The following is a 14,306-nucleotide window of genomic DNA, read 5'->3' as shown; positions in this document are numbered from 1 at the left end:
TTCTTCTTCATCCTCGCGAGCTGCAGCCCTGCGGTCAGGTTCCGCAAAGTGCTGCTTTCAGATACACGCCGAGCAGGCCGAGATGCAAACAGCAACCGCCACTCGTCTGAAGCAGCACCCGCTAGCCCTGTCTGACCGGTAGGGCCTTTCCTTAGTGCTGACCTGCTCGGGTGCGTTGCTGTTCAACTTGTGCAACTGTGGAAGTGGCACAGCCCGTGCAGGCCGAACTTCATGAAGAGGAAACGAAGAGAAGTCCACCGGCGGTTTTCCGACAGGAATGGAAGGCTCCTTCGTCCGGACATTGACATAGTAAGTTGTCATCGAGCAGTTTAGAGCGCTGGCTGCTTCGCGGGAAAACTTTGCTTGGAAGGAGTCATAGAGTCATAGAGATGTACATGACGGAAAGAGACCCTTCGGTCGGAGCTTTCCGACCAGATATGCCATCCCAATCTAGTCGTACCTGCCAGCACCCGGGCCATATCCCTCCAAAGCCTTCCTATTCATATAGCCATCCAGATGCCTTTTAAATGTTGCAATTGTACTAGCCTCCACCACTTCCTCTGGCAGCTCATTCCATACACGTGCCACCCTCTGTGTGAAAAAGGTGGCCCTTAGTTCTACTTTGATATCTTTTCCCTCTCACCCTAAACCTCTGCCATCTCGTGCTGGTCTCCCGCACCCCAGGGAAAAGACTTTGTCTATTTATCCTATCTCTCGGCCTCATGATTTGATATCAATGATACAAATATCTCAGCAAGGGGCCCAGCGATCACTTCCCTAGCTTCCCACAGACCTGATCAGGTCCTGGGCATTTATCTACTCGTATGCATTTCAAGGCATCCATCATTCCTCCTGGAGGAATGTGGACAACTTTCAACAGGTCACCATCCATTTCCCTATATTCTATACTTCTCCATACATTCTATCCTTGTCCACAGTAAACACTGATGCAAAATACTCGTTTAGTATTGCGGCTCGACCCAAAGGCCGCTGTGCTGATCATTGAGGGGCCCTATTCTCTCTCTATCTGCCAAAGCTATCTCAGGTCCCCTTTTTGTCCTCCTGATTTCCCGACTGTCTTTACACTCTTGTAAGGATTCACGCGAACTATCCTGTCTATACCTGACATGTGCTTCCTTCTTTTTCTTAACCAAAGCCTCATTTTCATAGGCTCTTTGGTAAACGGAAGCACCCCACTTCTTGCCTGCATGGAGTGCTGAGCAAAGGATCTTAGTGCGTTGGGGCGTGGCTCTCCAGTAGCGGAGCCATTGAGACAAAGAGGTGAAAAAGGCTTCGCCGAGACATACCGGTCTTTGCCGACCTCCAGACGCCACGGCTCTGCGGCACCGCGAGCGGGCCGGAGCCCAGCATGTAACGGGTGACGTGCGTGATTGTGGATCGAAAGCCCGACATCCTGGCCTCACTTGAGCTGCAGCTTTCTGACAAAGGTTGCTCTGTGGCTCACAGCACCTTGAAAACCGACCTATAGGCCTCATGATTTGATATCAATGATACAAATATCTCAGCAAGGGGCCCAGCGATCACTTCCCTAGCTTCCCACAGACCTGATCAGGTCCTGGGCATTTATCTACTCGTATGCATTTCAAGGCATCCATCATTCCTCCTGGAGGAATGTGGACAACTTTCAACAGGTCACCATCCATTTCCCTATATTCTATACTTCTCCATACATTCTATCCTTGTCCACAGTAAACACTGATGCAAAATACTCGTTTAGTATTGCGGCTCGACCCAAAGGCCGCTGTGCTGATCATTGAGGGGCCCTATTCTCTCTCTATCTGCCAAAGCTATCTCAGGTCCCCTTTTTGTCCTCCTGATTTCCCGACTGTCTTTACACTCTTGTAAGGATTCACGTGAACTATCCTGTCTATACCTGACATGTGCTTCCTTCTTTTTCTTAACCAAAGCCTCATTTTCATAGGCTCTTTGGTAAACGGAAGCACCCCACTTCTTGCCTGCATGGAGTGCTGAGCAAAGGATCTTAGTGCGCAGGGGCGTGGCTCTCCAGTAGCGGAGCCATTGAGACAAAGAGGTGAAAAAGGCTTCGCCGAGACATACCGGCCTTTGCCGACCTCCAGACGCCACGGCTCTGCGGCACCGCGAGCGGGCTGGAGCCCAGCATGTAACGGGTGACGTGCGTGATTGTGGATCGAAAGCCCGACATCCTGGCCTCACTTGAGCTGCAGCTTTCTGACAAAGTTTGCTCTGTGGTTCACAGCACCTTGAAAACCGGCCTATTTGGGCACGCGGTATAACTCGCTGCTGTCGGCTGGCCTTCTTAGCGCATTCGGTAGCGCTGTCAGTCTCATAATCTGAAGGTCCTGAATTCAATCCTCAGAGAAGGCAAGTCTATGTCCTTTGCCACCTTACGCATTATCTTTCTCTCCGCGGGCAATAATATTTGATTCGGATGGCTTCACGCCTGATTTGAAACGCGCTGCTCAAACCTTTCACATCGGGGCGACACGTGCTCAAGCTTTTTTTTCTGCACAGCATTTTATAACTCACCATCGTGCGATGTGTGCAGCAGCAAAGACTGGAGCCATACGCAGGCTTCGCGCGAGGTCACACTGCCTGCGTCTCATGCGTATCCCCAGGAAAAAGCACTGTGGAGAATGTGGGCATCGATCCCACTACCTCTCGCATGCTAAGCGAGCGCTCTACCATTTGAGCTAATTCCCCGACAGTGCACACAGTTTGGCCCCATGCTGCTTCGGAACGATGAGCTGACAGCAGCAGGCGAATTCCTCTCGAGATTGCACGCTGTATTCAACCGAACAACGCCATGCGACTATCGGCACATCCGAGCAGCAGCAGCAGCAGCACGTGCGTCAAGTCTTCTGGAAAACACGGTGCCGCCGAAAGAATCGCCACCGAGACGCTCTGAGATTGCAGAATCCAAACGAACCGATCGGCACGAGCAGTCACAACAAGTGTGAGGTAGCACGCGAGAGCGCTGTCTGACTGATTGGAGACTTGCGACACTTTCAAGTGAGTGCTGACTGACTGCGTGGATGTTGTGTTCCTCCAGAGGGCTCCCTGCTGCTCATGGTTTGCAACTGCAGACGTCACAGCACACCACCAGGCAGTATTCTCTGAAGAGGTAGAAGGTGTATATTGGAGAAAGAGAACACTTGGGGCTGTTACCAGAGGAAAAAAGAGGGCTTCTTCTTCATCCTCGCGAGCTGCAGCCCTGCGGTCAGGTTCCGCAAAGTGCTGCTTTCAGATACACGCCGAGCAGGCCGAGATGCAAACAGCAACCGCCACTCGTCTGAAGCAGCACCCGCTAGCCCTGTCTGACCGGTAGGGCCTTTCCTTAGTGCTGACCTGCTCGGGTGCGTTGCTGTTCAACTTGTGCAACTGTGGAAGTGGCACAGCCCGTGCAGGCCGAACTTCATGAAGAGGAAACGAAGAGAAGTCCACCGGCGGTTTTCCGACAGGAATGGAAGGCTCCTTCGTCCGGACATTGACATAGTAAGTTGTCATCGAGCAGTTTAGAGCGCTGGCTGCTTCGCGGGAAAACTTTGCTTGGAAGGAGTCATAGAGTCATAGAGATGTACATGACGGAAAGAGACCCTTCGGTCGGAGCTTTCCGACCAGATATGCCATCCCAATCTAGTCGTACCTGCCAGCACCCGGGCCATATCCCTCCAAAGCCTTCCTATTCATATAGCCATCCAGATGCCTTTTAAATGTTGCAATTGTACTAGCCTCCACCACTTCCTCTGGCAGCTCATTCCATACACGTGCCACCCTCTGTGTGAAAAAGGTGGCCCTTAGTTCTACTTTGATATCTTTTCCCTCTCACCCTAAACCTCTGCCATCTCGTGCTGGTCTCCCGCACCCCAGGGAAAAGACTTTGTCTATTTATCCTATCTCTCGGCCTCATGATTTGATATCAATGATACAAATATCTCAGCAAGGGGCCCAGCGATCACTTCCCTAGCTTCCCACAGACCTGATCAGGTCCTGGGCATTTATCTACTCGTATGCATTTCAAGGCATCCATCATTCCTCCTGGAGGAATGTGGACAACTTTCAACAGGTCACCATCCATTTCCCTATATTCTATACTTCTCCATACATTCTATCCTTGTCCACAGTAAACACTGATGCAAAATACTCGTTTAGTATTGCGGCTCGACCCAAAGGCCGCTGTGCTGATCATTGAGGGGCCCTATTCTCTCTCTATCTGCCAAAGCTATCTCAGGTCCCCTTTTTGTCCTCCTGATTTCCCGACTGTCTTTACACTCTTGTAAGGATTCACGTGAACTATCCTGTCTATACCTGACATGTGCTTCCTTCTTTTTCTTAACCAAAGCCTCATTTTCATAGGCTCTTTGGTAAACGGAAGCACCCCACTTCTTGCCTGCATGGAGTGCTGAGCAAAGGATCTTAGTGCGCAGGGGCGTGGCTCTCCAGTAGCGGAGCCATTGAGACAAAGAGGTGAAAAAGGCTTCGCCGAGACATACCGGCCTTTGCCGACCTCCAGACGCCACGGCTCTGCGGCACCGCGAGCGGGCCGGAGCCCAGCATGTAACGGGTGACGTGCGTGATTGTGGATCGAAAGCCCGACATCCTGGCCTCACTTGAGCTGCAGCTTTCTGACAAAGTTTGCTCTGTGGTTCACAGCACCTTGAAAACCGGCCTATTTGGGCACGCGGTATAACTCGTTGCTGTCGGCTGGCCTTCTTAGCGCATTCGGTAGCGCTGTCAGTCTCATAATCTGAAGGTCCTGAATTCAATCCTCAGAGAAGGCAAGTCTATGTCCTTTGCCACCTTACGCATTATCTTTCTCTCCGCGGGCAATAATATTTGATTCGGATGGCTTCACGCCTGATTTGAAACGCGCTGCTCAAACCTTTCACATCGGGGCGACACGTGCTCAAGCTTTTTTTTCTGCACAGCATTTTATAACTCACCATCGTGCGATGTGTGCAGCAGCAAAGACTGGAGCCATACGCAGGCTTCGCGCGAGGTCACACTGCCTGCGTCTCATGCGTATCCCCAGGAAAAAGCACTGTGGAGAATGTGGGCATCGATCCCACTACCTCTCGCATGCTAAGCGAGCGCTCTACCATTTGAGCTAATTCCCCGACAGTGCACACAGTTTGGCCCCATGCTGCTTCGGAACGATGAGCTGACAGCAGCAGGCGAATTCCTCTCGAGATTGCACGCTGTATTCAACCGAACAACGCCATGCGACTATCGGCACATCCGAGCAGCAGCAGCAGCAGCACGTGCGTCAAGTCTTCTGGAAAACACGGTGCCGCCGAAAGAATCGCCACCGAGACGCTCTGAGATTGCAGAATCCAAACGAACCGATCGGCACGAGCAGTCACAACAAGTGTGAGGTAGCACGCGAGAGCGCTGTCTGACTGATTGGAGACTTGCGACACTTTCAAGTGAGTGCTGACTGACTGCGTGGATGTTGTGTTCCTCCAGAGGGCTCCCTGCTGCTCATGGTTTGCAACTGCAGACGTCACAGCACACCACCAGGCAGTATTCTCTGAAGAGGTAGAAGGTGTATATTGGAGAAAGAGAACACTTGGGGCTGTTACCAGAGAAAAAAAGAGGGCTTCTTCTTCATCCTCGCGAGCTGCAGCCCTGCGGTCAGGTTCCGCAAAGTGCTGCTTTCAGATACACGCCGAGCAGGCCGAGATGCAAACAGCAACCGCCACTCGTCTGAAGCAGCACCCGCTAGCCCTGTCTGACCGGTAGGGCCTTTCCTTAGTGCTGACCTGCTCGGGTGCGTTGCTGTTCAACTTGTGCAACTGTGGAAGTGGCACAGCCCGTGCAGGCCGAACTTCATGAAGAGGAAACGAAGAGAAGTCCACCGGCGGTTTTCCGACAGGAATGGAAGGCTCCTTCGTCCGGACATTGACATAGTAAGTTGTCATCGAGCAGTTTAGAGCGCTGGCTGCTTCGCGGGAAAACTTTGCTTGGAAGGAGTCATAGAGTCATAGAGATGTACATGACGGAAAGAGACCCTTCGGTCGGAGCTTTCCGACCAGATATGCCATCCCAATCTAGTCGTACCTGCCAGCACCCGGGCCATATCCCTCCAAAGCCTTCCTATTCATATAGCCATCCAGATGCCTTTTAAATGTTGCAATTGTACTAGCCTCCACCACTTCCTCTGGCAGCTCATTCCATACACGTGCCACCCTCTGTGTGAAAAAGGTGGCCCTTAGTTCTACTTTGATATCTTTTCCCTCTCACCCTAAACCTCTGCCATCTCGTGCTGGTCTCCCGCACCCCAGGGAAAAGACTTTGTCTATTTATCCTATCTCTCGGCCTCATGATTTGATATCAATGATACAAATATCTCAGCAAGGGGCCCAGCGATCACTTCCCTAGCTTCCCACAGGACCTGATCAGGTCCTGGGCATTTATCTACTCGTATGCATTTCAAGGCATCCATCATTCCTCCTGGAGGAATGTGGACAACTTTCAACAGGTCACCATCCATTTCCCTATATTCTATACTTCTCCATACATTCTATCCTTGTCCACAGTAAACACTGATGCAAAATACTCGTTTAGTATTGCGGCTCGACCCAAAGGCCGCTGTGCTGATCATTGAGGGGCCCTATTCTCTCTCTATCTGCCAAAGCTATCTCAGGTCCCCTTTTTGTCCTCCTGATTTCCCGACTGTCTTTACACTCTTGTAAGGATTCACGTGAACTATCCTGTCTATACCTGACATGTGCTTCCTTCTTTTTCTTAACCAAAGCCTCATTTTCATAGGCTCTTTGGTAAACGGAAGCACCCCACTTCTTGCCTGCATGGAGTGCTGAGCAAAGGATCTTAGTGCGCAGGGGCGTGGCTCTCCAGTAGCGGAGCCATTGAGACAAAGAGGTGAAAAAGGCTTCGCCGAGACATACCGGCCTTTGCCGACCTCCAGACGCCACGGCTCTGCGGCACCGCGAGCGGGCCGGAGCCCAGCATGTAACGGGTGACGTGCGTGATTGTGGATCGAAAGCCCGACATCCTGGCCTCACTTGAGCTGCAGCTTTCTGACAAAGTTTGCTCTGTGGTTCACAGCACCTTGAAAACCGGCCTATTTGGGCACGCGGTATAACTCGCTGCTGTCGGCTGGCCTTCTTAGCGCAGTCAGTCTCATAATCTGAAGGTCCTGAATTCAATCCTCAGAGAAGGCAAGTCTATGTCCTTTGCCACCTTACGCATTATCTTTCTCTCCGCGGGCAATAATATTTGATTCGGATGGCTTCACGCCTGATTTGAAACGCGCTGCTCAAACCTTTCACATCGGGGCGACACGTGCTCAAGCTTTTTTTTCTGCACAGCATTTTATAACTCACCATCGTGCGATGTGTGCAGCAGCAAAGACTGGAGCCATACGCAGGCTTCGCGCGAGGTCACACTGCCTGCGTCTCATGCGTATCCCCAGGAAAAAGCACTGTGGAGAATGTGGGCATCGATCCCACTACCTCTCGCATGCTAAGCGAGCGCTCTACCATTTGAGCTAATTCCCCGACAGTGCACACAGTTTGGCCCCATGCTGCTTCGGAACGATGAGCTGACAGCAGCAGGCGAATTCCTCTCGAGATTGCACGCTGTATTCAACCGAACAACGCCATGCGACTATCGGCACATCCGAGCAGCAGCAGCAGCAGCACGTGCGTCAAGTCTTCTGGAAAACACGGTGCCGCTGAAAGAATCGCCACCGAGACGCTCTGAGATTGCAGAATCCAAACGAACCGATCGGCACGAGCAGTCACAACAAGTGTGAGGTAGCACGCGAGAGCGCTGTCTGACTGATTGGAGACTTGCGACACTTTCAAGTGAGTGCTGACTGACTGCGTGGATGTTGTGTTCCTCCAGAGGGCTCCCTGCTGCTCATGGTTTGCAACTGCAGACGTCACAGCACACCACCAGGCAGTATTCTCTGAAGAGGTAGAAGGTGTATATTGGAGAAAGAGAACACTTGGGGCTGTTACCAGAGAAAAAAAGAGGGCTTCTTCTTCATCCTCGCGAGCTGCAGCCCTGCGGTCAGGTTCCGCAAAGTGCTGCTTTCAGATACACGCCGAGCAGGCCGAGATGCAAACAGCAACCGCCACTCGTCTGAAGCAGCACCCGCTAGCCCTGTCTGACCGGTAGGGCCTTTCCTTAGTGCTGACCTGCTCGGGTGCGTTGCTGTTCAACTTGTGCAACTGTGGAAGTGGCACAGCCCGTGCAGGCCGAACTTCATGAAGAGGAAACGAAGAGAAGTCCACCGGCGGTTTTCCGACAGGAATGGAAGGCTCCTTCGTCCGGACATTGACATAGTAAGTTGTCATCGAGCAGTTTAGAGCGCTGGCTGCTTCGCGGGAAAACTTTGCTTGGAAGGAGTCATAGAGTCATAGAGATGTACATGACGGAAAGAGACCCTTCGGTCGGAGCTTTCCGACCAGATATGCCATCCCAATCTAGTCGTACCTGCCAGCACCCGGGCCATATCCCTCCAAAGCCTTCCTATTCATATAGCCATCCAGATGCCTTTTAAATGTTGCAATTGTACTAGCCTCCACCACTTCCTCTGGCAGCTCATTCCATACACGTGCCACCCTCTGTGTGAAAAAGGTGGCCCTTAGTTCTACTTTGATATCTTTTCCCTCTCACCCTAAACCTCTGCCATCTCGTGCTGGTCTCCCGCACCCCAGGGAAAAGACTTTGTCTATTTATCCTATCTCTCGGCCTCATGATTTGATATCAATGATACAAATATCTCAGCAAGGGGCCCAGCGATCACTTCCCTAGCTTCCCACAGACCTGATCAGGTCCTGGGCATTTATCTACTCGTATGCATTTCAAGGCATCCAGCATTCCTCCTGGAGGAATGTGGACAACTTTCAACAGGTCACCATCCATTTCCCTATATTCTATACTTCTCCATACATTCTATCCTTGTCCACAGTAAACACTGATGCAAAATACTCGTTTAGTATTGCGGCTCGACCCAAAGGCCGCTGTGCTGATCATTGAGGGGCCCTATTCTCTCTCTATCTGCCAAAGCTATCTCAGGTCCCCTTTTTGTCCTCCTGATTTCCCGACTGTCTTTACACTCTTGTAAGGATTCACGTGAACTATCCTGTCTATACCTGACATGTGCTTCCTTCTTTTTCTTAACCAAAGCCTCATTTTCATAGGCTCTTTGGTAAACGGAAGCACCCCACTTCTTGCCTGCATGGAGTGCTGAGCAAAGGATCTTAGTGCGTTGGGGCGTGGCTCTCCAGTAGCGGAGCCATTGAGACAAAGAGGTGAAAAAGGCTTCGCCGAGACATACCGGCCTTTGCCGACCTCCAGACGCCACGGCTCTGCGGCACCGCGAGCGGGCCGGAGCCCAGCATGTAACGGGTGACGTGCGTGATTGTGGATCGAAAGCCCGACATCCTGGCCTCACTTGAGCTGCAGCTTTCTGACAAAGTTTGCTCTGTGGCTCACAGCACCTTGAAAACCGGCCTATTTGGGCACGCGGTATAACTCGCTGCTGTCGGCTGGCCTTCTTAGCGCAGTCAGTCTCATAATCTGAAGGTCCTGAGTTCAATCCTCAGAGAAGGCAAGTCTATGTCCTTTGCCACCTTACGCATTATCTTTCTCTCCGCGGGCAATAATATTTGATTCGGATGGCTTCACGCCTGATTTGAAACGCGCTGCTCAAACCTTTCACATCGGGGCGACACGTGCTCAAGCTTTTTTTTCTGCACAGCATTTTATAACTCACCATCGTGCTATGTGTGCAGCAGCAAAGACTGGAGCCATACGCAGGCTTCGCGCGAGGTCACACTGCCTGCGTCTCATGCGTATCCCCAGGAAAAAGCACTGTGGAGAATGTGGGCATCGATCCCACTACCTCTCGCATGCTAAGCGAGCGCTCTACCATTTGAGCTAATTCCCCGACAGTGCGCACAGTTTGGCCCCATGCTGCTTCGGAACGATGAGCTGACAGCAGCAGGCGAATTCCTCTCGAGATTGCACGCTGTATTCAACCGAACAACGCCATGCGACTATCGGCACATCCGAGCAGCAGCAGCAGCAGCACGTGCGTCAAGTCTTCTGGAAAACACGGTGCCGCCGAAAGAATCGCCACCGAGACGCTCTGAGATTGCAGAATCCAAACGAACCGATCGGCACGAGCAGTCACAACAAGTGTGAGGTAGCACGCGAGAGCGCTGTCTGACTGATTGGAGACTTGCGACACTTTCAAGTGAGTGCTGACTGACTGCGTGGATGTTGTGTTCCTCCAGAGGGCTCCCTGCTGCTCATGGTTTGCAACTGCAGACGTCACAGCACACCACCAGGCAGTATTCTCTGAAGAAGTAGAAGGTGTATATTGGAGAAAGAGAACACTTGGGGCTGTTACCAGATAAAAAAAGAGAGCTTCTTCTTCATCCTCGCGAGCTGCAGCCCTGCGGTCAGGTTCCGCAAAGTGCTGCTTTCAGATACACGCCGAGCAGGCCGAGATGCAAACAGCAACCGCCACTCGTCTGAAGCAGCACCCGCTAGCCCTGTCTGACCGGTAGGGCCTTTCCTTAGTGCTGACCTGCTCGGGTGCGTTGCTGTTCAACTTGTGCAACTGTGGAAGTGGCACAGCCCGTGCAGGCCGAACTTCATGAAGAGGAAACGAAGAGAAGTCCACCGGCGGTTTTCCGACAGGAATGGAAGGCTCCTTCGTCCGGACATTGACATAGTAAGTTGTCATCGAGCAGTTTAGAGCGCTGGCTGCTTCGCGGGAAAACTTTGCTTGGAAGGAGTCATAGAGTCATAGAGATGTACATGACGGAAAGAGACCCTTCGGTCGGAGCTTTCCGACCAGATATGCCATCCCAATCTAGTCGTACCTGCCAGCACCCGGGCCATATCCCTCCAAAGCCTTCCTATTCATATAGCCATCCAGATGCCTTTTAAATGTTGCAATTGTACTAGCCTCCACCACTTCCTCTGGCAGCTCATTCCATACACGTGCCACCCTCTGTGTGAAAAAGGTGGCCCTTAGTTCTACTTTGATATCTTTTCCCTCTCACCCTAAACCTCTGCCATCTCGTGCTGGTCTCCCGCACCCCAGGGAAAAGACTTTGTCTATTTATCCTATCTATAGGCCTCATGATTTGATATCAATGATACAAATATCTCAGCAAGGGGCCCAGCGATCACTTCCCTAGCTTCCCACAGACCTGATCAGGTCCTGGGCATTTATCTACTCGTATGCATTTCAAGGCATCCAGCATTCCTCCTGGAGGAATGTGGACAACTTTCAACAGGTCACCATCCATTTCCCTATATTCTATACTTCTCCATACATTCTATCCTTGTCCACAGTAAACACTGATGCAAAATACTCGTTTAGTATTGCGGCTCGACCCAAAGGCCGCTGTGCTGATCATTGAGGGGCCCTATTCTCTCCCTATCTGCCAAAGCTATCTCAGGTCCCCTTTTTGTCCTCCTGATTTCCCGACTGTCTTTACACTCTTGTAAGGATTCACGCGAACTATCCTGTCTATACCTGACATGTGCTTCCTTCTTTTTCTTAACCAAAGCCTCATTTTCATAGGCTCTTTGGTAAACGGAAGCACCCCACTTCTTGCCTGCATGGAGTGCTGAGCAAAGGATCTTAGTGCGTTGGGGCGTGGCTCTCCAGTAGCGGAGCCATTGAGACAAAGAGGTGAAAAAGGCTTCGCCGAGACATACCGGCCTTTGCCGACCTCCAGACGCCACGGCTCTGCGGCACCGCGAGCGGGCCGGAGCCCAGCATGTAACGGGTGACGTGCGTGATTGTGGATCGAAAGCCCGACATCCTGGCCTCACTTGAGCTGCAGCTTTCTGACAAAGGTTGCTCTGTGGCTCACAGCACCTTGAAAACCGGCCTATTTGGGCACGCGGTATAACTCGCTGCTGTCGGCTGGCCTTCTTAGCGCAGTCGGTAGCGCGTCAGTCTCATAATCTGAAGGTCCTGAGTTCAATCCTCAGAGAAGGCAAGTCTATGTCCTTTGCCACCTTACGCATTATCTTTCTCTCCGCGGGCAATAATATTTGATTCGGATGGCTTCACGCCTGATTTGAAACGCGCTGCTCAAACCTTTCACATCGGGGCGACACGTGCTCAAGCTTTTTTTTTCTGCACAGCATTTTATAACTCACCATCGTGCTATGTGTGCAGCAGCAAAGACTGGAGCCATACGCAGGCTTCGCGCGAGGTCACACTGCCTGCGTCTCATGCGTATCCCCAGGAAAAAGCACTGTGGAGAATGTGGGCATCGATCCCACTACCTCTCGCATGCTAAGCGAGCGCTCTACCATTTGAGCTAATTCCCCGACAGTGCGCACAGTTTGGCCCCATGCTGCTTCGGAACGATGAGCTGACAGCAGCAGGCGAATTCCTCTCGAGATTGCACGCTGTATTCAACCGAACAACGCCATGCGACTATCGGCACATCCGAGCAGCAGCAGCAGCAGCACGTGCGTCAAGTCTTCTGGAAAACACGGTGCCGCCGAAAGAATCGCCACCGAGACGCTCTGAGATTGCAGAATCCAAACGAACCGATCGGCACGAGCAGTCACAACAAGTGTGAGGTAGCACGCGAGAGCGCTGTCTGACTGATTGGAGACTTGCGACACTTTCAAGTGAGTGCTGACTGACTGCGTGGATGTTGTGTTCCTCCAGAGGGCTCCCTGCTGCTCATGGTTTGCAACTGCAGACGTCACAGCACACCACCAGGCAGTATTCTCTGAAGAAGTAGAAGGTGTATATTGGAGAAAGAGAACACTTGGGGCTGTTACCAGATAAAAAAAAGAGAGCTTCTTCTTCATCCTCGCGAGCTGCAGCCCTGCGGTCAGGTTCCGCAAAGTGCTGCTTTCAGATACACGCCGAGCAGGCCGAGATGCAAACAGCAACCGCCACTCGTCTGAAGCAGCACCCGCTAGCCCTGTCTGACCGGTAGGGCCTTTCCTTAGTGCTGACCTGCTCGGGTGCGTTGCTGTTCAACTTGTGCAACTGTGGAAGTGGCACAGCCCGTGCAGGCCGAACTTCATGAAGAGGAAACGAAGAGAAGTCCACCGGCGGTTTTCCGACAGGAATGGAAGGCTCCTTCGTCCGGACATTGACATAGTAAGTTGTCATCGAGCAGTTTAGAGCGCTGGCTGCTTCGCGGGAAAACTTTGCTTGGAAGGAGTCATAGAGTCATAGAGATGTACATGACGGAAAGAGACCCTTCGGTCGGAGCTTTCCGACCAGATATGCCATCCCAATCTAGTCGTACCTGCCAGCACCCGGGCCATATCCCTCCAAAGCCTTCCTATTCATATAGCCATCCAGATGCCTTTTAAATGTTGCAATTGTACTAGCCTCCACCACTTCCTCTGGCAGCTCATTCCATACACGTGCCACCCTCTGTGTGAAAAAGGTGGCCCTTAGTTCTACTTTGATATCTTTTCCCTCTCACCCTAAACCTCTGCCATCTCGTGCTGGTCTCCCGCACCCCAGGGAAAAGACTTTGTCTATTTATCCTATCTATAGGCCTCATGATTTGATATCAATGATACAAATATCTCAGCAAGGGGCCCAGCGATCACTTCCCTAGCTTCCCACAGACCTGATCAGGTCCTGGGCATTTATCTACTCGTATGCATTTCAAGGCATCCAGCATTCCTCCTGGAGGAATGTGGACAACTTTCAACAGGTCACCATCCATTTCCCTATATTCTATACTTCTCCATACATTCTATCCTTGTCCACAGTAAACACTGATGCAAAATACTCGTTTAGTATTGCGGCTCGACCCAAAGGCCGCTGTGCTGATCATTGAGGGGCCCTATTCTCTCCCTATCTGCCAAAGCTATCTCAGGTCCCCTTTTTGTCCTCCTGATTTCCCGACTGTCTTTACACTCTTGTAAGGATTCACGCGAACTATCCTGTCTATACCTGACATGTGCTTCCTTCTTTTTCTTAACCAAAGCCTCATTTTCATAGGCTCTTTGGTAAACGGAAGCACCCCACTTCTTGCCTGCATGGAGTGCTGAGCAAAGGATCTTAGTGCGTTGGGGCGTGGCTCTCCAGTAGCGGAGCCATTGAGACAAAGAGGTGAAAAAGGCTTCGCCGAGACATACCGGTCTTTGCCGACCTCCAGACGCCACGGCCTGCGGCACCGCGAGCGGGCCGGAGCCCAGCATGTAACGGGTGACGTGCGTGATTGTGGATCGAAAGCCCGACATCCTGGCCTCACTTGAGCTGCAGCTTTCTGACAAAGGTTGCTCTGTGGCTCACAGCACCTTGAAAACCGGCCTAT

The 14,306-nt window shown here is 51.8% G+C and overlaps 6 non-coding genes across 6 annotated transcripts; 1 reads left to right on the top strand and 5 right to left on the bottom strand.

The window, feature by feature from the left end:
- Positions 1 to 2,630: 2,630 nt before the first annotated feature.
- On the bottom strand, positions 2,631 to 2,703 carry trnaa-agc (transfer RNA alanine (anticodon AGC)). Its single transcript has one exon. It is a non-coding gene; the product is annotated as a tRNA-Ala (tRNA).
- A 2,341-nt stretch (positions 2,704 to 5,044) lies between these two features.
- On the bottom strand, positions 5,045 to 5,117 carry trnaa-agc (transfer RNA alanine (anticodon AGC)). Its single transcript has one exon. It is a non-coding gene; the product is annotated as a tRNA-Ala (tRNA).
- Positions 5,118 to 7,447: 2,330 nt separating this feature from the next.
- On the bottom strand, positions 7,448 to 7,520 carry trnaa-agc (transfer RNA alanine (anticodon AGC)). The gene has a single exon. It is a non-coding gene; the product is annotated as a tRNA-Ala (tRNA).
- A 2,329-nt stretch (positions 7,521 to 9,849) lies between these two features.
- Positions 9,850 to 9,922, bottom strand: trnaa-agc (transfer RNA alanine (anticodon AGC)). The gene has a single exon. It is a non-coding gene; the product is annotated as a tRNA-Ala (tRNA).
- A 2,004-nt stretch (positions 9,923 to 11,926) lies between these two features.
- Positions 11,927 to 11,999, top strand: trnam-cau (transfer RNA methionine (anticodon CAU)). The gene has a single exon. It is a non-coding gene; the product is annotated as a tRNA-Met (tRNA).
- Positions 12,000 to 12,263: 264 nt separating this feature from the next.
- Positions 12,264 to 12,336, bottom strand: trnaa-agc (transfer RNA alanine (anticodon AGC)). Its single transcript has one exon. It is a non-coding gene; the product is annotated as a tRNA-Ala (tRNA).
- Between the last annotated feature and the right edge of the window lie 1,970 nt (positions 12,337 to 14,306).

The sequence above is a fragment of the Hemiscyllium ocellatum genome, chromosome 4 (assembly GCF_020745735.1).
Source record: "Hemiscyllium ocellatum isolate sHemOce1 chromosome 4, sHemOce1.pat.X.cur, whole genome shotgun sequence".
NCBI classification, from domain to species: Eukaryota; Metazoa; Chordata; class Chondrichthyes; order Orectolobiformes; family Hemiscylliidae; genus Hemiscyllium; species Hemiscyllium ocellatum.
Note: the sequence above shows the minus strand (reverse complement) of the source record. Positions and strands in the feature narration are given on the sequence as shown.